General features: G+C 37.1%; 1 long non-coding RNA gene across 2 annotated transcripts; it reads right to left on the bottom strand.

The window, feature by feature from the left end:
- Positions 1-10266: 10266 nt before the first annotated feature.
- Positions 10267-12930, bottom strand: LOC144975587 (uncharacterized). Of its 2 annotated transcripts, none has more exons than XR_013645946.1 (2): positions 12652-12930; positions 10267-11327 (listed from the first exon to the last, which is right to left on the bottom strand). It is a non-coding gene; the product is annotated as an uncharacterized LOC144975587 (long non-coding RNA). The 2 variants fall into 2 exon arrangements; XR_013645945.1 differs by having other exon boundaries at positions 10267-11323.
- Between the last annotated feature and the right edge of the window lie 437 nt (positions 12931-13367).

The following is a 13367-nucleotide window of genomic DNA, read 5'->3' as shown; positions in this document are numbered from 1 at the left end:
TACTACAAATTATACTAATACTACTACAAAAAACCCTATAACAACACCCCCTACTATACTACTACACTACTATTTCAACTCTATTTACTTACTTTTATATACTACACTATTTCACCACTCCACACACTACTACACTACTACACTACCACCCCCCCACCACCACTACAAACTACTACAACTAAAACTACTACACACTTTTACTACTACTATACTACTTATTCTATTACGCACATTTACTACTTACTACTACACTACTCTACTATTTTACTAAACTCTTTTTTACAACTACTAACACACAACTACAAAGATTTATTTACTACTACAAACTTTTAAACTACCCAAACTACTACACTACTACACTACTACTACTACACTACTACTACACATTTACCACTCCCTATTTTCCCTAGTAGTATTATATTTAGTATTAAAAAGTAGTAGTATAGTAAAGGTATTTATTAATAGTAGTATTTTAAGTAGTATATTTTTAGTAGTATGTAAGTATAGTAGTAGTAGGTAGAAAAAAGGAAAGTAGTAGAAAAAAAAAAGGGTTTAAGGGCTGCCTGAACCCGGGTCCCCCTTTTAAAATTACTAACAAAAAGGGGAAAGGGGGAAAAGGGTTCGTATGGGAAAAAAACGGGACAATGGAGGGTTTGGGGTAAAAACCCTTCGTCAGCACAACAATACACAAAAAAACGGGGAAAACAAATAAAATAAATGAAAATATTTGTAGGGTCTGTACCGGGGGTTGGTTGCATTTATTTTAAAATTGTTAGCGTGGTTTTTTTTGTTTTTCATTTGAGTTTTTTGGTTGTTTCCCTTGAATTTTTCTTCTGCTGCCTTTGTGTTTTTGGACCGCCCCCATCATTTTTTTCCTATTTTACTTCACGTAGGTATAGTTTTTTATTTCTTTTTATTTACTGCTATATTTGCATTTTTTAAAAAATAATTTTTCCCTTTTTTATCAATTTAGTTTTTTTCCAATTTTTGCACTATCATCACCTTTTCATTACTTATTTTTAATATATTTTTTTACCCCTTTTTCTCCCCTACCAGTCTACCTTTTTAGCACACTTAAACCCCCCCCCCCCCCTTACCCTTTACATTCAGCATTATTTTTCACCCCCCCCACGTTTTCAAACCCCTACCTTCTCTTACCCACCTCTCGTCTTTCCCTCCCTTCCTTTCTCTCATTCACTTTGGGTTTCCAGTTTTTCCATATTTTGATTCCTTACTCATCCTTTTGCCCTTTTGCCCCCTTTTTCCCTTTTTTTCCCCCTTTCCTCATCCCCTCCCCGCAACTCTTGCGCCCCCTTTTTTTAAAGGGGGCTTTTGTACGTTTTTTTCCTCTTTTCCCCATCCCCCTATCTCAAGTAGGGGTACACTCCCCCCACGCCCCCCTATAAAACTCGAGCTAGCAGCCACTTGAAATTTTATTTTTACTGCCTTAGGAAACGCACGGCCCCCAAAGGATTGTTTCACATTTTCCACCCTTCTTTTGGGTCTCTAAACCCCATCCCCCTTTTTTCCCCGTTTCTGGAATTAGAATCCCGGGGTGCAATGCAACGACTTAGACTTACCCCCAGGGGCAAACCTTCGCAAAAAAAGATACCCAAAAATTTAAAACAAAAAAATCGACACATCCTCACTGCTTGAGGCATCGTACTTATCATAACCATACACTTTACAAAGCATTAGGTTATTCATACATTTATGTAATCAACATACCATGCATGCTTAAATTATGTCAAAACCAGTAAATAGATGCTCTCTTTCCAAACAGATTACACATCTTGACGATAACCTCCTTCTCATTCGGCAACACTCCCATCGGTGGATTCACCCATTGAACCTTCCTCTGGCCCACTGTTTAATGGCACCCATAACCACCATGTCACCATTGGTGGTTTGGGAGTCCCTCCAACAGCCGGGGACCAGTCTGGAAGCGATCAATTCACCCCACCCACAGCGAACCCACCCACGTGATGGATAATGTTGGAGCTATCCCCCCCAGTAGGAACCACAACAACCACCGGCTGGTGGTTTCTGTCCCCCCGACCATCCAGTTGAGCAGTGCAGAGGAATCGGTCTTAAGGAAAGGTCTCAAGTTCATCCCACTGCGAAGAACGTCCGCCAGTCCGCATTGAGTCGGTGTACGTCGCTTCATGCGTATTTTACGCTTGAAGTATCACTTCAAAGATGATGAACGTGACATGACTATGACCGGACCCTGAGGATCGTTCGCCGCTTTCTCAGACGTAAAAGAAACTGGACTCCTAGTCCTGGCAAGTCCCTACATGACCTGTTTATCCAGACTTGTCTTAGACAGATAGAGGCACTACGACCCACACTATCAAGAGGTTAACTCACCCGTATGAATGGGCTGCCGTACGATCACTTAGATCACGTAGTGATATAGTGATCAAAGCGGCTGATAAAGGAGGGGCCGTGGTTGTTTGGGACGCTGAGCTCTTAGAGCTGAGGGCACAGGCAATTGAGTGACCAGATATTTTATGAGAAAAGTGACTTCGGACCAACACTTGTAACAACACAGAGTCCACCAGACAATCCAGTCTTTGGTATCGCAGGGAGAATTACCTAGAAGGCAGAGGTCCTTAAACACGACCCCAGCGACCTAGGTAATCCTGTTTTTACATGCTCCTAAGATACACAAGATCAGGGAATGTCTGACACTCCACCTGGAAGGCCGATTGTGTCGGCTATCTCGTGCCCCTGAGAAGGTATCGCAGTTCTGATGCGGTATTTCAACGTATAGTTCCCACCTGCCATCGTATATCAAGGCACTAACCATGTCTTGGTGTCATTGACGAAATTCGATTCCAGGATGAACGTCACGGCTGATTTTCACCATGGATGTGAAGGACTGTACACATCCATACGCATCCTGACGGGACTGCGTGCCATCAGGCATTTCGTTCGACCGTCATCCATTACCAGGGATTTCCAGCAACAGCATTGTGAGGCTCACCGAATTGTGCTCACATCAACACTTTTGAGTTCAATGATGTATTTTTCCATCAGATCTCAGGTGTTGCGATGGGACCAAGATGGGTCCCTATATGCTAACCTCTTCATGGGCTACCTGAGGAAACCTTCTTCTATCAGTATGCGGACCTGCCCCGAGCTGTTCAAAAGGTACATTGACGACTGTTTCGGCATTACGTCATTGACCCACAGCCAGTTGAAAGGTTCATCCTAGCGATGGACTCCTTCACCCGTCCATTAGGTACACTTATGAGATTTCAACCTCTGAGGTGAACTTTTTGGACATCAAGGTGTATTGACCAGCACGGGAGTACGGACCATGTACACTACAAGGAAACGGACAGTCACAGCTACCCGCCTATCGGTCATCCCATCCGGTGAAGTGCAAAGACTCCATCCCATTCGTCAGATACTCCGCTTGCGGAGACTCTGTCTGGAAGATGATGATTTGCGCTTCAACGTGATCGCATGCTGATTTTTTTAGGGCAGGGAATATCCCGAAAGGGTTTTGCTTAAGGCTGTCCGGAAAGCCAGCCTCGTGTCGAGAGAAGCAGCAATGAGGCTCGCAATGCCCGGAAGCAGGAGACACAGCGTCCATTTTAGTCCTCCGCATACCCCCATGCCGATCAAGTGAGGGAAACATCCTATTGCAGAAACTATGGGATCCTCCAGGCGGGCCCAAGACACCCACAAGTTTTTCAGAACCCCCGTTGGTAGCATATCGACGGGATCGTAACCTGAGGGATCTCCTTGTCAGAAGCGCCTGGAACCCATACTAGGGATGGACCTAAAGGGCCCGATCGTGTATGCGACCCGATGCAAGACTTGTGGGCACCTGTGGGAGTATGACAGAGTCAGCTTTCCAGACAAGATTTGGGACATCAGGCGGCCGTTTATTGCACTGACCGTAATCTAGTCTATGCGATTACGTGCTCCTGTGTGGGATTGCTTACGTTGGTGAGACCGGAAAGAGGCTGGGTGACAGATTCGTGCAGCACTTGCGTGACATATCGAACTGTGCAGACACAGCAGTGGCCAGACACTTCAATCTGCCAGACCACTGCGATGTACAGTGTGTGCGTGTGTGTGTGCTCAGTTTTTGCCATTCGGACACTTCCGCCCGTCGACGTAGGGAAACTCACCTGATCAAGTTGTTGGGAACGCTGACTCCAAGCGGACTCAACACCAGAATTGACCACCACTAGATGTCAACTCCCCCATATTCATCACCACTGCTGCTCTCACTTCTGCCACTTTAGCTACTGCTGCTGCTACTACTACTACTTCTACTATACTACATACTACTACTATTCTACTACTACTACTATTTACTACTTCTATACTACTACTACTACTACTTCTACTACTACTACTACTACTACTACTAAATACTACTACTCTACTACTACTTACTACTACTACTACTACTACTACTATATACTACCACTACTACTACTACTACCACTACTACTACTGTTCATACTACTAAAAGTACAATCACCTACTACTACCTATCACTATCTTTTATCTATCTATCTATCTATCTATCTATTATCTATCATTTATCTATCTATCTACTATCTAGCTAGCCCATCTATCTATGATTATCACCGATTCATAGTCATCTACCTTCTAGCTATCTCTCATTGTGTCCAATCATCCCCTTTTTTACCCATTAATATACATATAGACCCAGCTATTTACTCGGCTGTTTACTCGCCCTCTCTCACCGCCCTCCCCCTTTCTCTCTCTCTCTCTCTCTCTCTCTCTCTCTTCTCTCTCGCTCTCTCTCCTCTCTCTTTCTTTTTTTTCTTTGTCCCCACTCTCTCTCTCTCTTTCTCCTTTTCCCACCCCCCTTCTCTCTCTCTAACTCCCCCTCTTACGGGTCGCCTCAAACCAACCCCCCCCACCCTTTTTTTTTTTATTTATTTATTTATTTATTTATTTATTTATTTATTTATTTATTTATTTATTATTTTTTTATTTATTTTTATTTATTTTTTTTCTTCTCTATCTCTCTCTCCCTTCTCTCCCTCTTTTCTGTCTATCTACCTATCTATCTGTCTATCCATCTATCTATTTATCGGTGTATTCCACTTTACTATCGCATCGTTCCTTCGCGAAGATTCGACCTTCGCTCATCCAACAACCCCCCCCCCCACCACTCCGCCGTGACCCTTTCACCTCGCCCCTCCACCGTCCCCTACTGTTCCACTACAGCGTTCTATACTACTACTACTATACTACTACTACTACTACTACTACTACTACTACTATACTACTACTACTACTGCTACTACTACTACTACTGCTACTACTACTACTACTACCACTACTACTACTACAACTACTCCTACTATACTACTACTACTACTACTACTACTACTACTACTACTACTTACTACTACTACTACTACTACTACTACTACTACTACTACTACTACTACTACTACTACTACTACTACTACTACCAATATGTCTTTTATCTTCCATTATAGTCTGGAAAGTTCTGTTCCCTGACGCTGACCTTTGCTTATCAATTAGATCAGCCCCCTGGGGCACCCTATCCTCTACAACAAGATATGAAGTGAGTAGAAAAGTGCCAGAAGACAATAGAGAATAAAAAATTTTTTTCGCGGCGGTGGTGGGGTTTGAACCTGCGACCTTATTGGTACGACAACTCCGCCTGGCAGGTGAGAGCGTGGCTCTACCGTGTGAGCTATCCACGAACACAAAAATATTCGTTTCAAACCAAAGTCATTTCTAGATCCCTCTCTCACCCACTTCTTGAGATCGCCGATTCGTTCACCACCATCGCGAAATAATTTTGACCAGCAGTTAAGCTTAATAGCCAATATTCTCATCACAAACATATAACATAGAAACGATTGAGACATTGAGTATGCTCCGGTGTATGGGGTGAATTTTTAATTCAGAAAAGTGAGTGGAGCAGGCACTTATGTTGGTAACAACAAGATATGAAGTGAGTAGAAAAGTGCCAGAAGACAATAGAGAATAAAAATTTTTTTTCGCTGCGGTGGTGGGGTTTGAACCTGCGACCTTATTGGTACGACAACTCCGCCTGGCAGGTGAGAGCGTGGCTCTACCGTGTGAGCTATCCACGAAACAAAATTTTTATTCTCTATTGTCTTCTGGCACTTTTCTACTCACTTCATATCTTGTTGTTACCAACATAAGTGCCTGCTCCACTCACTTTTCTGAATTAAAAATTCACCCATACACGGAGCATACTCAATGTCTCAATCGTTTCTATGTTATATGTTTGTGATGAGAATATTGGCTATTAAGCTTAACTGCTGGTCAAAATTATTTCGCGATGGTGGTGAACGAATCGGCGATCTCAAGAAGTGGGTGAGAGAGGGATCTAGAAATGACTTTGGGTTTGAAACGAATATTTTTGTGTTCGTGGATAGCTCACACGGTAGAGCCACGCTCTCACCCGCCAGGCGGAGTTGTCGCACCAATAAGGTCGCAGGTTCAAACCCCACCACCGCCGCGAAAAAAAATTTTTATTCTCTATTGTCTTCTGGCACTTTTCTACTCACTTCATATCTTGTTGTTACCAACATAAGTGCCTGCTCCACTCACTTTTCTGAATTAAAATTCACCCTATCCTCTACCACGCCACGCTAACATTTCATTCATACTGCAACCACCATTGAGTACAGACGATACAAGTTATTTTTCATTATATTTTATTTGTTTTCCACGTTTATTTGTGTATTGTTGTGCTGACGAAGGGTTTGTACCCGAAACGTCCCTTGTCTGTTTTGTTCCCATACGAAGCCTTTCCATTTTCACTCTTTCGTTAGTAAAAAAAGATTCATTTGTCTATAATTCATTGAGTTGTTTCCCATTAATGACCTACTTTGTCAGTTGCTTTCTGTGTCGACATGAACTATCTAGATCTGTTAGGTGAATGTGTTTATCAACATTCTGTCCCTTAGCTGTGTCCAACTCCGTGAACCTTGCAAGGAGCGCAGTACATATATGTATTCGCAATTGGATTCGATAGTCTGATGTCACGTCGTCCAGCAACGGCGGTCATCGTGGCTCTAAACAAAGAAAATCGGTACTTTTTTTCTTCATGATGGCTAGAACTTTTCATATGTCTTGTGATCAGAATGTATAAAAGTTAAAACATGATCTTATTTATAATGTTTTTCTCCTCTGGATACACTTTTATGCTCGTCGGAGAAATATTTCATAAGGGTGTCCGCCGTTGTTCCGAAGTTCAGAGCCAGTTACTAAGTTACCATGCGTCATTACGAGGGAAGTGACGTCATGAATTTTGAAGCGTATTTTAGAGATGGGGCGGAGGCTCGATGATTTCTACTTGTGAAAAAAACATTACAAAATTACACGATACATTTTTAAAACAAGCCACAATACTGAGATATCATTCCTCTGCTGAAAGGTTTTTGTAGTTATTCTTTGGCCACCCGTCAAAGTACTGAATTTGGTAGATTTTGCTTTCACTTAAAACAAAGATGGAATAATATGTATATTAGAATTAGTAAATGAATGTTTGTTTGTTTTCATTTTACAAGTACGAAGGGAAAAAAAAAACCCCAACTCATTCTCCTTACTCAGGGCCATGATATTTTGACTGGGATTTTATACAGTTGGCTTAGAACTCAAGATTTCAATCATGGTGTTCATCAGAAGCTATCGTTAACTTAGCCAGATAGTTCGAAGTTGACGTCACTCATGTCTTTGTTATTGTTTTTTGCCATCCGCGTTTATGAGTAATTGGATTCAATAGTCTGATGTCACGTCGCCAGCAACGGTGAGCACCGTGGTTCTAAAGAAAGAAAATTGGTACTTTTTATTCTTCATGCTGGCTATAACTTTTCATGTGTCATATGTGATCAGAATGCATAAAAGTCAAAACATGATCATATTTATAATGTTTTTCTCTCTGGATACACTTTTATGCTCGTCGGAGAATATTTCATAAGGGTATCTGCCATTGTTCCGATAGTTTATAGCCAGTTACTAAGTTACTATGCGTCAATACGAGGAAAGTGACGTCATGACTGTTGAAGCCATTCTCACTTAACTGTATTAACCTGACTATAAACGATCATGGTTAAACAAAGTTTTGTGTGCTGGTCCGTTATACTTCCGGATGGCAATGTTGTGAGCTCCTTAGCCAATGCATAATATATTTCGCCTGACACAAGAACCCTCTTAGACTTATTATAGTTCGACGTCATTTATTAGGTTTGTGTAGCGTCTAGTGAGTTGTCGTTAGTAAGGCTCAAGGAAACAAGTTATTTCATTGGTTGAACTATTGAATACAACTCACGATTTGCTTTCTTTTGTGATCAAAGACTTGTCTTTTGACGTAATGTTTTGGTCAATGTCAGGCTATAAGTTTACGATGGCTACGGCCTATTCCGACATTTTATGAGGGCCTCTTTTATAGCGCTTTGAGCACATTAGTGGATACAGTACTGTATAAATGTGAAAATTGGGTTAACTTCTATGAATTATTGTGGAGAATGAATATATTTTTTGTATTGCAGAATCTCAAATGAGGTATATCACATCAATTTATTATTGTTGTTCTAAGTTTATTTATTGTGTGGTTATGTGGTCTAATGGTATTGGTATGACACTCGTTTTTCGGATCGGAAGGTCCTGGATTCGAGCCTCGCTCGGCGCATAGTCGAGTCCTTGGAAAAGGCTCTTTACTCACATTCCCTTACCGCACTCAGGTGTAAAATGAGTACCTGGCAGTTAACAGCGTTGTCTCTGCCGGACAAAAAAAAAATTGCAATATCGCCCAACAGACGCCATGTCCCATTCTAATTGTTACGTGTTGGTCAGGAACCCATTGTAAAACGTTTTGAGAACGTCTAGTGGATATTGCGCTATGAAAAAGCTCAAGTTATTTTTAATATAAAAGCTCAAGTCTGGGTTCGATTCATTCCCACATAATAACGTTTTGAGAATGCGGGCCCACAAGAACCTCTTTTAATAATAATAATAATAATAATAATAATAGTAATAGTAATAATAATAATAATAATAATAATAATAATAATAATATAATAATAATAATAATAATAATAGTAAATAATGATAATAATGATAATAATAATAATAATGATAATAATAATAATATAATAATAATAATAATAATAATAATAATAATAATATAATAATAATGATGATGATATATAATAATAATAATAATAATAATAATAATAATAATAATAATAATATAATATAATAATAATAATAATAATAATAATAATAATAATAATAATAATAATAATAATAATAATATAATAATATATATAATAATAATATAATAATAATATAATAATAAATAATAATAATAATAATAATAATAATAATAATGATGATGATGATGATAATAATAATAAATAATAATAATAATAATAATAATAATAATAATGATAATAATAATGATAATAATAATAATAATAATAAAATAATAATAATAATAATGATAGAATAATAATAATAATGATAATAATAATAATAATAATAATAATAATAATAATAATAATAATGATGATGATAATAAAAATAATAATAATAATAATAATAATAATAATAATAAATAATAATAATAATATATATATAATAATAATAATAATAATATAATAAATAATAATAATATAATAATAATAATAATAATATAATAATAATATAATAATAATAATAATAATAATAATAATAATAATAATAATAATAATAATAATATGATAATAAATATATAATTAATAATAATAATAATAATAATAATAATAATAATAATGATATAATAATGATATAATAATAATAATAATAATAATAATATAATAATAATAATAATAATAATAATAATAATATAATAATATAATAATAATAATAAATATAAAAATAATTAATAATAATAATAATAATAATAATAATAATAATATAATAATAATAATAATAATAATAATAATAATAATAATAATAATAATAATAATAATAATATATAATAATAATAATAATAATAATAATAATAATATAATAATAATAATAATAATATAATATAATAAAACATAATATCATAATAATAATATATAATAATAATAATAATAATAATAATAATAATAATAATAATAATAATAATAAATAATAATAATAATAATAATAATAATAATAATAATATAATAATAATAATATATCTTTATTGTCCTAAAAAAATTGGCAAATTGTCATTTGGTTACACATTTATAACAATACAATATTGACATAGACACACTCACACAGATGCGTATTGACTGTGAAGCGCAGAAAACTGACTTGGTTTGGACACCATACTCGACACGATACTCGATAGCCTGAGCAGGACAGTCCTACAGGGCACAGTCGAAGGCCAGCGCAGAAGAGGGCGCCAAAGGAAGATGTGGCTGGACAATATAAAAGAATGGACAGAGATGTCGGTTCCGGAGCTGCTACATAGGGCTAGCAACAGCCAGGCATGAAGGAAGACTGTAACTTCTGCTTCACGCAAGTCCTCCCGACGACCATCCGGTCATGGGATTGAGTGAGTGAGTGATACAAATAAATCACGCTGACGATTCTTACTTCAGCAAAAGTCAATCTTTTTACTGAAATGGTCCCCTATGTTTTTTGTTTTTAAAGGTTTTACGGCTCTTGCAACACATTAAGGTCATATCAGCGCCAGTAAAACGGAAGAAAATGGGATAGTAAAAAGTTCTAGAATTACAATTAAAGCACCCAAGAGAAAGTAAGGCTAAGGGAAATGGGATCAAATAGGGATCAGATGTAGATTCCAAAAACATACCACCAATGTACTTAGTTTGAGTCTCATCCCGATACAAGCACAAAATCCAACAAAGAGGAATGCACTCAAATGCTTGCATTATACATTCAAAATAACAAATATAATAATACATAACAGAAAGATGATTTACAAGGAGAAAAAAATATCATCTCCCAAAACAATAACTATGCATGTGACTGTATCCCTCCCAGCCAGGACTCAGGCGAGGGCCAGGAAAAAACCTAGTAATCTCATTCCAATCTATTAAAAAAAGTACGAGAGTTACCCACCCCTCATGTCAGACAATGCCGTCCTTGTTCAACCCGATATAATATCTATTACAGATTTTGGTCGGTTCTTGTTCTGAATCTTCCAAGAAGTCTCTCCCTTGGCAAAGAGATGCTCATGGTTCCTTTCTCTTTGTTGCCTTTGGGAATTGACATTGAAGGTCAGTACGACATACAGTTGTGATGGTAGCCTGTGATGTGTAACCAACTGCTCCTATCTGGTAATATTTCGTAATAAATTAAATGAAGAAAATTATTGAGTTTAAAGTAAAAAATAAAATAAATAAATAAAATTCCTTTATTTATCTCATAGGAGAAATTTTTATTTAGGGTCTATTTGTAAAGCGCTTTGAGCACATTTAGTGGTTATTGCGCTATATAAAAGCTCTATTCCAAGGGAAGACTGGAATAACCCAGGCGTCAGCCACAGTGCAATGCCGCAAATTGAGCTAGGACGAGGTGACTTGCTCAAGGTCGCACAGCGCAGCGGCGTGATGATCGAACTCCGTACCTTTCGGGTACGAAGCAAAGACCGTACCGCTGAGTCACCCTGATCCCCAAAGCCATGCTGACCCCCGAGAATAAAAAAAAAAAAGAAATGTTTGTTTGAAGTTAAAGACAAATAACCTCTGTCCTCAAAAATAGATTTATTTAAGTTTTAATTCCGAAGTCAAACTCAATTTTAACCCTCTCTTTACCAACTATAGGAAAAGCATCGCATTCGTGACGTTAAACTAACATTCTTCTTATACAGATTTCTTTTGTTTATCACAAAATGTTTAATTTTTTAAAAGTGTTATGAGAACTTAATGCTATGCGGCTGTGTTGTAGAAGTCGTTTTTGGCTGCAACGACGTTATGTGTGTATCATGTACTTATTTCTTTTGAGTTTGAATTTTAAATTTGTAGTCTTATTTTGGATTTATATGACGTTTCGGGATAATCCGGAGCATGGTCAGTAAGGAGAGAGTTAACTCACTCAACCCTAACACCGACTATATCCGTAGTTTACCCGGGTTACTTTTACCCCGATGCCTATTTATTACATTTTTTCTGAGACCCTTATAAGCGTAGTATCAAAGCTAATGTTTTTAGTTTTGCATGTTGATGATAGTTGAATAAAACTACCTATGTACATACTTATTATTTATACATTTTTTTTACAATTTTGAAAAGTAGCAAAAGTCGCTAGGATTAAGTGAGTTAAGCATTAAGGTATTCACGAATAGAATACTGATTTGAGATGTTGAACCAGTTTAGTGCTGTACTCTCGAAAAACACATGCATACAAATTTGGTCAGAAAACTCTTCTTTATATATTGATCGATTTAAATGACCCCCATCTCAGCAAACATTCTCAAACCTGAGACTGAAGGACTTTAGGTTATCAAAAAATCTTGAGCTTTTATTTATACAGCGCAATATCCATTAAACGTACTCAAAGCTCTTTACAAGGAGTCTCAAACCAACAGTAACACGATTCATAACAAGCAATGTCTTACATCGTCCAAAACCATTTTAGAATACACAACATACTACTTACGTAATCCTCTTCGAGTCTTGAGGCACATAGGGCATCCACCAGACATCTCCATTTTTTGCGATCGGCTGCTTTTACGGTGGCTGTGTTCCATCCAGGACAGGCCTGCTTCCTTTAATTCTTTCTCCATCGTCCTTCGCCAGCTTTCTTTGGGTCTTCCTCGCTTTCTCTTCCCATTTGCTGTCCAGTACAGGGCTGTATACACAACACAAACGGTATCAAATTATTAATCACACGTCAATTTCGTGAAGAGACCGACAATAGATAGACACTAATAACACGACAAAGGTAAGCTGTTGACGGCAATGAGTCATTAGGCTATCGTTGGAGGCTTGGATTAAATAGACGTTGTGAATCTTGGAGGGAAACATGTGACATGGAGTGTTAGACTCCTTCCGCACTAGGACAAAACTGTCCCAGGACAAATTTGTCCTGTCCCACTGGAGAAAACTTCTATTCAAAAGGGGTTCCGCACTAGGACAGTACTGTCCCGGGACACACCTGCGCGAATGCATTATTTTATTATTTTTTTGTACAAGATTTAAAAGTTTATTTGTAGGCAATTGTCAATATAACTCATACAAGAATATAATATTTTCATCAACAAATCAAGTAAATAAAATCAATGATAAAGCAAGGCAAACAATGATAGTAATAATGATAAATAATAATAATAATAATAATAATAATAATAATAATAATAATAATAATAATAATAA

Source organism: Berghia stephanieae, chromosome 6 (assembly GCF_034508935.2).
Source record: "Berghia stephanieae isolate SIO BIC M18660-M18661 chromosome 6, UCSD_Bste_1.3, whole genome shotgun sequence".
NCBI lineage: Eukaryota > Metazoa > Mollusca > Gastropoda > Nudibranchia > Aeolidiidae > Berghia > Berghia stephanieae.
Note: the sequence above shows the minus strand (reverse complement) of the source record. Positions and strands in the feature narration are given on the sequence as shown.